Genomic DNA, 9,770 nt, shown 5'->3' with positions numbered 1-9,770 from the left:
GTGTTTGTGCGTCAGTTTGTTTATTTGAGTGTCTGACTGCAAGGGTGAGAGACGGAGAAAATTAAAGGAAGGATTTTTTTTTTTTGTTAAAGTCCAACTGGCAAAGTTCATTCAGTCTGTATCTTTTCTTGCCACTTTCAATTTCAGAAAATGCTGCTGAGCTTTTCACTGGAGAAGCTCTTCAGGGTTTCACAGAAAGTATATTTGCAAGAACCCTGTTTCCACTGGACTAAGGATTTATGGTGCTACAAACCCACATCCAAATCCAAAGAGCTGACTGACTTTGTGTGTGTCGTGCACATTGCACTTGACTTAAAAATGCTGCTGTATCAATGTGAAAAAGTATAATCAGAGATGACCAAACAAGTGCACACATTCTGTACTCGAATAGAAGTACAGATACTTGTGTAAAAACTAGAAATATTGATTCAACATCTTTACTGCAGTAAAAGTGAAAAAGTACAGGCTCTGAAATGTACTCAAAGTATAAAGTAAGAAATGGCCGTCTGAAGGACATTTCTACCAGCTGTTTCTGTGTAAAGGTAACTGAATCTCACCTTTTCTCCGTGGTCGAGTCTCTCTTTGTCTGTTACTTAATGTGATGTCTTTTGTGTAATTTTCTTCTTGTTATTCCCCGTTGTCTGTCCGTTATCTTGTTTTTGTCTTGTTACACCTTTTTCAGCTTTCTTCTCTTGTTACATCATCGTTGTTTTTTACGTCATTTTTGTCTTGTTACGTTGTTTCATATTGTTACATCTTGTTATGTCATCTGTTGCTTGTTGCGTCTTTTGCATCATACGTTTTTTTCGTTCTGTTTTGTCTTAAACATAATTTTCATCTTGTTGTGTATCATTACGTCATGTTGCCTTTGTGAGGTGTTCATCTTGTCACATCTTGTTACATCATATGTGTCTCATTGCACCTTTTACATTGTTTTAATCTTGTTACGTGTTTTTGTTCTTTTCCTCCTGTATCGTTTTCATCTTATTACATGTTTTGCGATGTTTTTAGTCTTGATACATCTTTTTTGTTGCTTTCTTCTTGTCGTTATGTCGTTGTTGTCTTTGTCACATCTTTACATCATTTTTGTCTTGTTACATCATTTAAGATAAGAAGATAAGAAGCTTTATTGTCATTGCAAGCGGTACAATGAAATTCCGTTTGGTAACATCTTTTGTAGCAGCTACAGCAGCTACATCATTTACATATTGTTATGTCTTGTTATGTCATTTGTGTCTCAGTACATCTTCTATGTCATTTTTTTTCTATTGTATTGTTATGACATTTTTGTTTTGTTACATATTTGTCTTTTTACAACTTTTACATTTTGTCGTTTTATTTCTTTTTGTCATTTTCATCTGTTGTGTTCATCTTGTTTTTCAACATTTTCGTCTTGTTTCATCATATTTGTCTTATGTCTTTAACTATTTTCATCTGATGTTCATCTTAACACATTTATTGTGCTGTTTTCATCTTGTTGCATCATTTTTGTTTTTTTTTTCACCTTGCATTCAAACTAAAGTAACAAGCCTGTTTGAAAATGTAGGGAGTGAAAAGTTGTCAGAAAAAGAAATACTCAATTAAAGTACAGATACCTGAAAAATCTACTTTAGTACAGTAACAGTAAGTATTTATACATAGCCTAATTCATAATTACAGTCATGATTTTGCATGAGCATGCTAAGCTAACCCTGTTGCGCTGCTCTGCTTGTCTGTCAGAGTAGTTTTTCTGCACCGCTACATCATCAGGTATGAATTTGTTTTTCACTGTGGCTCGCACGTCTTTGGTGTCCACATGGTCATCATTGCTGCAAGCTGTCTTTCTGCATTGAGTTTGCAGAAGAGAGGAAAAAAGGTATAACCAGAAAGCATTCTAATTTTTTTTTCTCCCCTCAGTCAGAGAAGGAGTTGGAGGGAAGAAAAAGAAAAGGACAGACCGCACAGTAAAAATAGTCTCCTTCACCCTTCTTTTTTTCTTGTTTGTGACACATTCTACATGTGTAGATGTTGAAACTATACTGAAAGGCGTCATGTAGCTGATATGATCCTGATATGACTGCCAACAGCAAACAAACAAAACAACAAAACTGGCAAGATGCCAAATCTCTCGATGAAGTGTTGCTGCAGCCACGCTGCTCTCACAGGCTGTGTGATTGTTCTAACCTGTTAATACGGGCACCAAAATAAAAACCAACAGGTACTGGGAGGCACCTGTGCTGCTAACGCATCCAGCACTGTGTGCTGTGAGAACATGAAAAGTGTCAATGCTTGAGAGACAGCAGTCCTGGAGATGGAAAGAGACATTATGGTCATGTGAAAAACAATCTAACCTTAAAGGTATACTATACAGGATTTTCCTAAAAACACAATCTATCAACTGATAGTAATATTCTTCTCCTCTCTCTTTACCAACCCAAAGCATCAGGATTTGATGACCTGGGAATGAGACTCAACAACCAACCGCCTTTCTGCCACGTTTACAAAAAGCAGCAGATAAATCCTACAGAATTTGTAAGGTAGAATAAGTATATTTATTGTCCATTCAAGGAAGGAAAAGTATTTTCTGACTGTCAGCAGCTAGTTTAGTCTTGGTGACCGCATGCAAAACTCAACAGCGACAACTTAGGAATTTGCTGAAGGGCGTATTTCTAATCCCCCTGCAAACTCTAGCAGCCTCCCCTGCACACAAGCTTATACATTACAGACCAATCCTTTTGCTCAATCCACAGTCCAGAGCATTGCACTATGCTAAACTTGTCATGCACTTTAAAAGTCCACATGCTGTCGTTCAGTTTCTTTAAAGAGATTAAACTACAGGTCTGTTGTGGACTGTTCCCACCAGTGTTACCAACTCTTTCCAGTGGAAAGTAGCTAAAGGCGTGTGTTACTCAACACCATGCTCTGTGCACATATGGCATCTTATCCGCTTTGTAAAGAAGACCAGGTGGTGTGCTGCCACTCGGGATGAAAACCATACAAACAAACTGTGTGCCTATTTGGAAAAAATATGGATATTGTTCAAGGGATTGAAACATCTCTTCAGCATGGAGTCAAACTACAAATAAACAACACTAACTTTGCATCACTGTGAAAAAAAGCCAGTGAAACATATAGAAACCGTTAACATATTCACAAAATTATAGAAAGATAAGTATTCACATGAAGTTTTTTCCTCAAAAATTAATTCATGCAAATACGAACCTTTTAGTCACGTCAGAATAATCATCATAAATACGAACGTCACTGAGGATGAACGTCTAAACTCAAAGTCAAACTATTTGTTTTTCAAAATGGAGTGAATGAACTAGTTACATAAATTTGCATTTATTCATTTGGCAGTTTGCAGGTGCATGAAGTAACAAAAAGGTACAATTAACTTTTTTTTTTTTTTTTTTTTTAAAGAGCGCAGTGGTTAGAGTTAACAGAGTTTTAACTGATGAGCTAACCTCATGTCATCTTTTGCCACTACACTGGTAATAAGAGACTTGAGTGATGGGTGGATAAATGTCACTGACAAATTACCTCATGAATCACCCACAACAGCCAAACTCTCCTGCTGAGCTGGATCCCGCTGCAGGCCATGACTTAAAGCCAGCCAGAGCTGCTGCACCTTATCTGGCAGTTTGTGCTCATGGCGTGCAGCGTCTGCCAGCCTCAAACCATATCTGATGCACAGAATAAAGCTGAGGGGTCTGCAAGGACGCACCGTTCTGGAGTTTGTGTTTGATGACACTGGTTCGACTGAGCAAGTCTCTCTACCTCAGCGCTCGAGTGCTGGAGAAAAAGGTTAGAAACTGCAGCAGTAGCCAAGTCTTGAGGTGTAGATGCACTGCTTGCCTGAGTTTCTTGCCCTCACCCCAGAGTGCCATGGTGTTTGCTTCCTTGTATTTCTAGAAATTAATAGATCTTTGCTGATGAATAATTTTGCCAGTTGTGGTCGGGCAATATTCCAAAAGGCTTGTGGGTTTTTGAAGGCAAGTATTGAAGTATCTCCGCATTTATCTGGGAGCCTTGCTTTCAGTAAATTTGCTAAGATGGTGTAGCTAACAAATGTTCAGTTAAAGGTGTGAAGACATGGGCAGAATTTTAATTTAAAAAAATAAAGTAACATTACCAACAGAATTCAAAGAAATATCAGTTTGACCGAGTGTTAAAGGCATCTGTATATGTGTCAGAGTTGTATCTACTGAAGTTAGCATGCTAATTGAGATGTTTGTTGTGTTTGTTTAACACACTTAAAGCAAAACTCACCAAAATCGTCTTGGTTTGTCTTTCCGCTGTTCTACAATCACCAGCTGTGGTTTGGTTGAAAGTAAAATCCTTAATCCACTGAGTTAGATGTGAAAATATTCTGGCTCTCACTGCCTCTGCAGTCAGAGTCCTGGTCAGAGCTGCTGTAAATCATCTCTGTACAGCAGGCCTCTGACGGTCTCTGAGGCTGTGCTCACCTTTTATAATGGTAACTCATGGGGGAGGAAATACTTTGTGGGCTGATGGAGAATTTTCCATGGCAATACAGCATGTGACGACTGGGAGAAACTGGCTGAGTGGCAATGCCCTGTCTACTTCATATTATACATCTACGGTTTTTAGTTATATTTGACAGGTGGCCATATTTTTACATATTGACCCAAAAAGTGAAAAAGTACAGGCTCCGAAAGCCAAAGTATATTAAGTAGAAAATAAAAGTAAAATGTTGCCCTCTGGAGGACATTTCTACCATCTGTTTCTATGCAAAGCTGACTGAATCTCACCTTTTCTCTGCGGTTGAGTCTCCATCTATGTCTGCTTCCTGTTATGACAGCTTTTATGTCATTTACATCTTGTTGCGTCTTATTACATCGTTTTCCTCTTCTTATGTCGTCCCGTTACGTCTTTTACATGATTTTTGTATTGTTGCATCCTTTATGTCATTTTTTATGTATTGTTTTAAGCTCCTCTTCCTTCATGGCTGATCAGAATTTTTTTTTTACGTTTTCGTCTCTTTACGTCTTTTATGTAATTTTTGTCTTGTTACGTCATATTTATCTTGTTAAATCTCTAGTGAGGCTGCAGGCTTTGAGACATTCATATTTTTTTAACAAGTGGAACATAACACGATACAACACACTACATCACATCCTGTTTTCCATTGTATCTCACCTCACACTCACCTCAGGAGGCTCAGATGAGAAGCAGCAGTATGTACTGTATATTCTTTCACATTCAAATTGGGGTTTTGTTCTGTGCCTCCAACAACTTCTTCAACATTCTTCTGTCTCTCCCAGGCCTCCGTATGAACCCTGCTGTTATCTCAACTTGTATTTTGTTTGCCATCACGCCTCCTACTGGTCTTTGCATCTCTGCCGCAGCCTGCAGAGTGTAAATTATAATTATCACCTCACAGTCCAGAAATACCCACGTAAACCCTGTGGCATAGAACAACTGAGGCTTCCGAGGGTGTTTCAGAAGTGTGTGTGTGTGTGTGTGTGTGAAGACACTTTTGAGAGCTTGCTAAGAGCACCAAAAGTACATCTGTGTTCCAGAGTGAGCATTCCTGCACACCTGATATTATTAAAGGAGTTTTTGGGCCGTGTCTGACAGATGTGTGCAATACATTTTTTCAGGGAGAGCGATGCAGCTTAGAAAACGTTCTTATTAGCAGTTTTGGGGTAATGAGCTCAAAGTGTTACGTTACTCATTATGACAAAAAACAGCACCTTAGTTTTGCAGTTCACATACTGGGTCATATAGTAGAGAGGTGAAATGCTTACCTTTTCCGATGGGACCTTACTTTAGAAAAATTATAAATGGTGAGGAAGTCAGTTTTTTTTGTTTGTTTGTTTGTTTTTTGTTTTTGAGCCTGTTTGAATTGTGTCACAAATCACACATGTGATATTTGTCAGTTTCAAGCTTTATCTAGTGACTCCTGGTCCTCCTACCACCCGGGAAGAACAATGGAGTAAGACGCATCATTTTGTAAATACATCCCAGTATGAAAACATCATAGCTTCAGTTGCTAACGTTAGCTTTTGGAGAAGGAAAGTCATGACATCACTCCCACATCTTCTGGGTGTGTGACCTTTCTAATTACAAATCTTCACAGTCTGAAACTAGAATAATTTTAGGACAAATGCCGACTTTCTTGACTTACTTTTACGAAGTTTGGTCCCATAATCCAGCGCTAGGGGTGTGACTTTAGCTTTCGATGGGACCTAACCTCAGAAAAATTATGAATGGTAAAAAGTTTTTTTTTTTTTGATCCCATTTAAACTGTCCCATGAATTACATATATGACGTGTCAATTTAAAATATAACTTTACAAGTCAGTAAAGTTGCAGTTTGTCATAAGTTTGTTGTAGTTTCATTCGATTTTGGGTGAAACCGAAAGTGAACTACATCTCTTGTTTTGCACAATATATATCATCAACAGAAATATCATTGTCCCTTGTAAAATTATCTTAAATCCTGGTCTTTTTATCAGCCTGGAAGCAAAAGATCACGCAAGACCTGTTGCTCATGTGATTACATCTGGGTACTAAAACACACAGGCATTGTAGCCTCAGCGGCTAACGTTAGCTGTTGGAGGGAGAAAGCCCTGATATCACTGATGCAACTGCTGGATGCCTTTCTAATTACATATCTTCACTGTTTTATACTTTAACAGTTAAATGACAAATTGCGACTTACTTGACTTGTAAAATTATGCTCTAAATTGACAAACATATCTTTAATTCACTAAATAATTTGTCTCTTGCCATTGACTGCCATTCATGTTTTTTTTTTTTTTTTAAATCTTCCATGGTGGTCCACCAGGAGGGGGGGAACTTCACCTCAATATTTAGTTACATTTTCAAATAAGCATTCATCCATTACAGTCATAATTTTACCACTACAAGAACTACCACTTGAACCTTTGACCAGAGGAGACACTGAGGGTGAATTTATTTCACATTTAAGACAGAAGACAGACTGCAGCCTTGGCAGACACTGAAATTGTGGAGTATATCAAGTCTGGCGTCAAGATGGATGTATTGAACAAAATCTCATCAGAGGAAGAAACTATTTGACACATGTTCTGGAAAAACTGTTATGAAAAAGCAAACTACATCTTTGGTTGGATGAGTCTGTGATTTGAACTTTTATAGTTTATATGTTTTGAGAAGCTAACTGGTTCATTTGGTACTGATATTGAGTACCAATACAAGTACTTAAAAATGCCATAAAAAAGGGTACACTAGAGAAGTTTTAGCGTCTTATTACCAAAAAAAGAAGGTTACAGACTGGTGGCAGCAGTGATTTTTCTTCATCTTTGGATTAATTAGTTGAGACACTCAGCTAGTTTATGCCAGGCACGGCGCCAGGATTTCAGTTTTGGGTGGGCCACAGTAACTTTGGGTGGACCTTTTTAATTAGAAAAGTTAACACGACTTTATGACTGGTAGTCTCACTTCAACAAAAATGACTGTTATGCTGTGGAGGGCAACTGGCACTTCCAGTTGATTATGACATTTTAAAATCTTTTTTAAAAACAGTTTCAGTACTGAGATAGCTTATTATTTCACCACAGCAGTTTTTTATTTATTTCAAGTGGCACAGAATATCTCATTATCTATATTTTTGCTATGGATCAACTAGATCAATACATCAATTCATTAAGAAAACTGACATTTTAATTCTTTTTAATGAATTTTCGTTTGATCTGGCTAAATTACTCTTTAAATTGATTACGGAGAGAAATGGAGTGATCAGAATCGTGGGCTACAATGACTTTTTAACAGGAGAGAGCGCGTTGTGCTGCACTGTGAATTCATAAACCTATCTGTCTCTGCTGTGAAGGTAATCTGAAGACAATCAAGTCAGGCAGGAATATTTAGCTCTACCTCCTGTATTGTCTACATTTTCTAGAAGTTCTAGATTTAATGAGAAACACATTTGCAGGTATAAAATAAGACAATGATATACTGTCCTCAGTATACCAGTCATCATTTTCTTCTGAAGAGCTGCCATAGTGTGAGTGTGCGAGTGTCAGATGTCTGGGGTGATGAATAATAGCCTGTTGTGATTGGTCCAGACCTCACATGTGATAGTAGCCAAATAAATGTTGTAATAAATGTCTTTTTTCAAATGGAAAGGAAAGGGTGTATTAAAATGCTGATTTTCATAATAAGATAATAAAATTAAAAGTCAAGTATAACATTCTGACCACTGACAGGTGAAGTGAATAACACTGATTATCTCTTCATCATGGCACCTGTTAGTGGCTGGGATATATTAGACAGCAAGTGAACATTTTGTCCTCAAAGCTGATGTGTCAGAAGCAGGAAAAATGGGCAAGTGTAAGGATTTGAGTTTGACGAGGGTCAAATTGTGATGGCTAGATGACTGGGTCAGAGCATCTCCAAAACTGCAGCTCTTGTGGGGTGTTCCTGGTCTGCAGTGGTCAGTATCTATCAAAAGTGGTCCAAGGAAGGAACAGTGGTGAACCGGTGACAGGATCATGGACGGCCAAGATTCATTGATGCACGTGGGGAGTGAAGGCTGGTCTGTGTTGTCCGGTCCAACAGACGAGCTACTGTTCCTCAGATTACTGAAGAAGTTAATGCTGGTTCTGATAGAAAGGTGTCAGAATACACAGTGCATCACAGTTTGTTGTGTATGGGGCTGCATAGCTGCAGACCAGTCAGGGTGTCCATGCTGACCCCTGTACACCACTGACAGCACCAACAATGGGCACATGAACATCAGAACTGGACCACGGAGCAATGGACGAAGGTGGCCTGGTCTGATGAATCATGTTTTCTTTTACATCACGTGGATGGCGGGGTGTGTGTGTCGCTTACCTGTGGAACACATGGCACCAGGATGCACTATGGGAAGAAGGCAGGCCGGTGGAGGCAGTGTGATGCTTTGGACAATGTTCTGCTGGGAAACCTTGGGTCCTGCCATCCATGTGGATGTTACTTTGACATGTACCATCTACCTAAGTTGCAGGTGGTCTATTGTTGCAGACCATGTGCACTCTTTCATGGAAACGGTATTCCCTGATGTCTGTGGTCTCTTTCAGCAGGACAATGTGTTGTGCCACAAAACAGAAATGGTTCAGGAATGGTTTGAGGAGCACAACAACGAGTTTGAGGTGTTGACTTGGCCTCCAAATTCCCCAGATCTTAATCCGATCAAGCATCTGTGGGATTTGCTGGACAAACAAGTCCGATCCATGGAGGCCACACCTCGCAACTTACAGGACTTAAAGGATCTGCTGCTAACATCTTGGTGTCAGAAACCACAGCTCACCTTCAGGGGTCTAGTGGAGTCCATGCCTTGACAGGTCAGGGCTGTTTTGGCAGCAAAAGGGGGACCAACACAATATTAGACAGGTGGTCATAATGTTATGTCTGATTGGTGTATGTTCTCCCAGTCATTTAAGGTAGGCCAGTTGTACAAGTGGGTGGGCCCAGGCCTGTTAGCCCCACCCATAATTCCGCACCTGGTTTAGGAGGACAGTGGCTGGCTGCAGTCTACAGGTGCACTCTGTGAGGCTGTTTCAGTTCCACGTGGACTTGCATGGAACTTTATGGGCAGTTTCCAAAGTCGCTACTGTCATTAGTGGATGATGTTGTGGCCAGTGAGTCTCTTGCTGATAAAACTGTTGCAAACAAAAAAAGAGGTTAAGCATCAGCAATCTTCTTGAATTCCGTTTCATGTTGAATGTTTGGATGCTTGTCTGTTTGCCTGTGTTGACTGGCTATTTTTCGTGACACGGTATCAGAGTAGTATGAGTATGTGAG

Source organism: Lutjanus erythropterus, chromosome 12 (genome assembly GCF_056507025.1).
Source record: "Lutjanus erythropterus isolate fLutEry1 chromosome 12, fLutEry1.hap2, whole genome shotgun sequence".
Classification (NCBI taxonomy): Eukaryota; Metazoa; Chordata; class Actinopteri; order Lutjaniformes; family Lutjanidae; genus Lutjanus; species Lutjanus erythropterus.
This window is presented reverse-complemented; position numbering follows the sequence as displayed.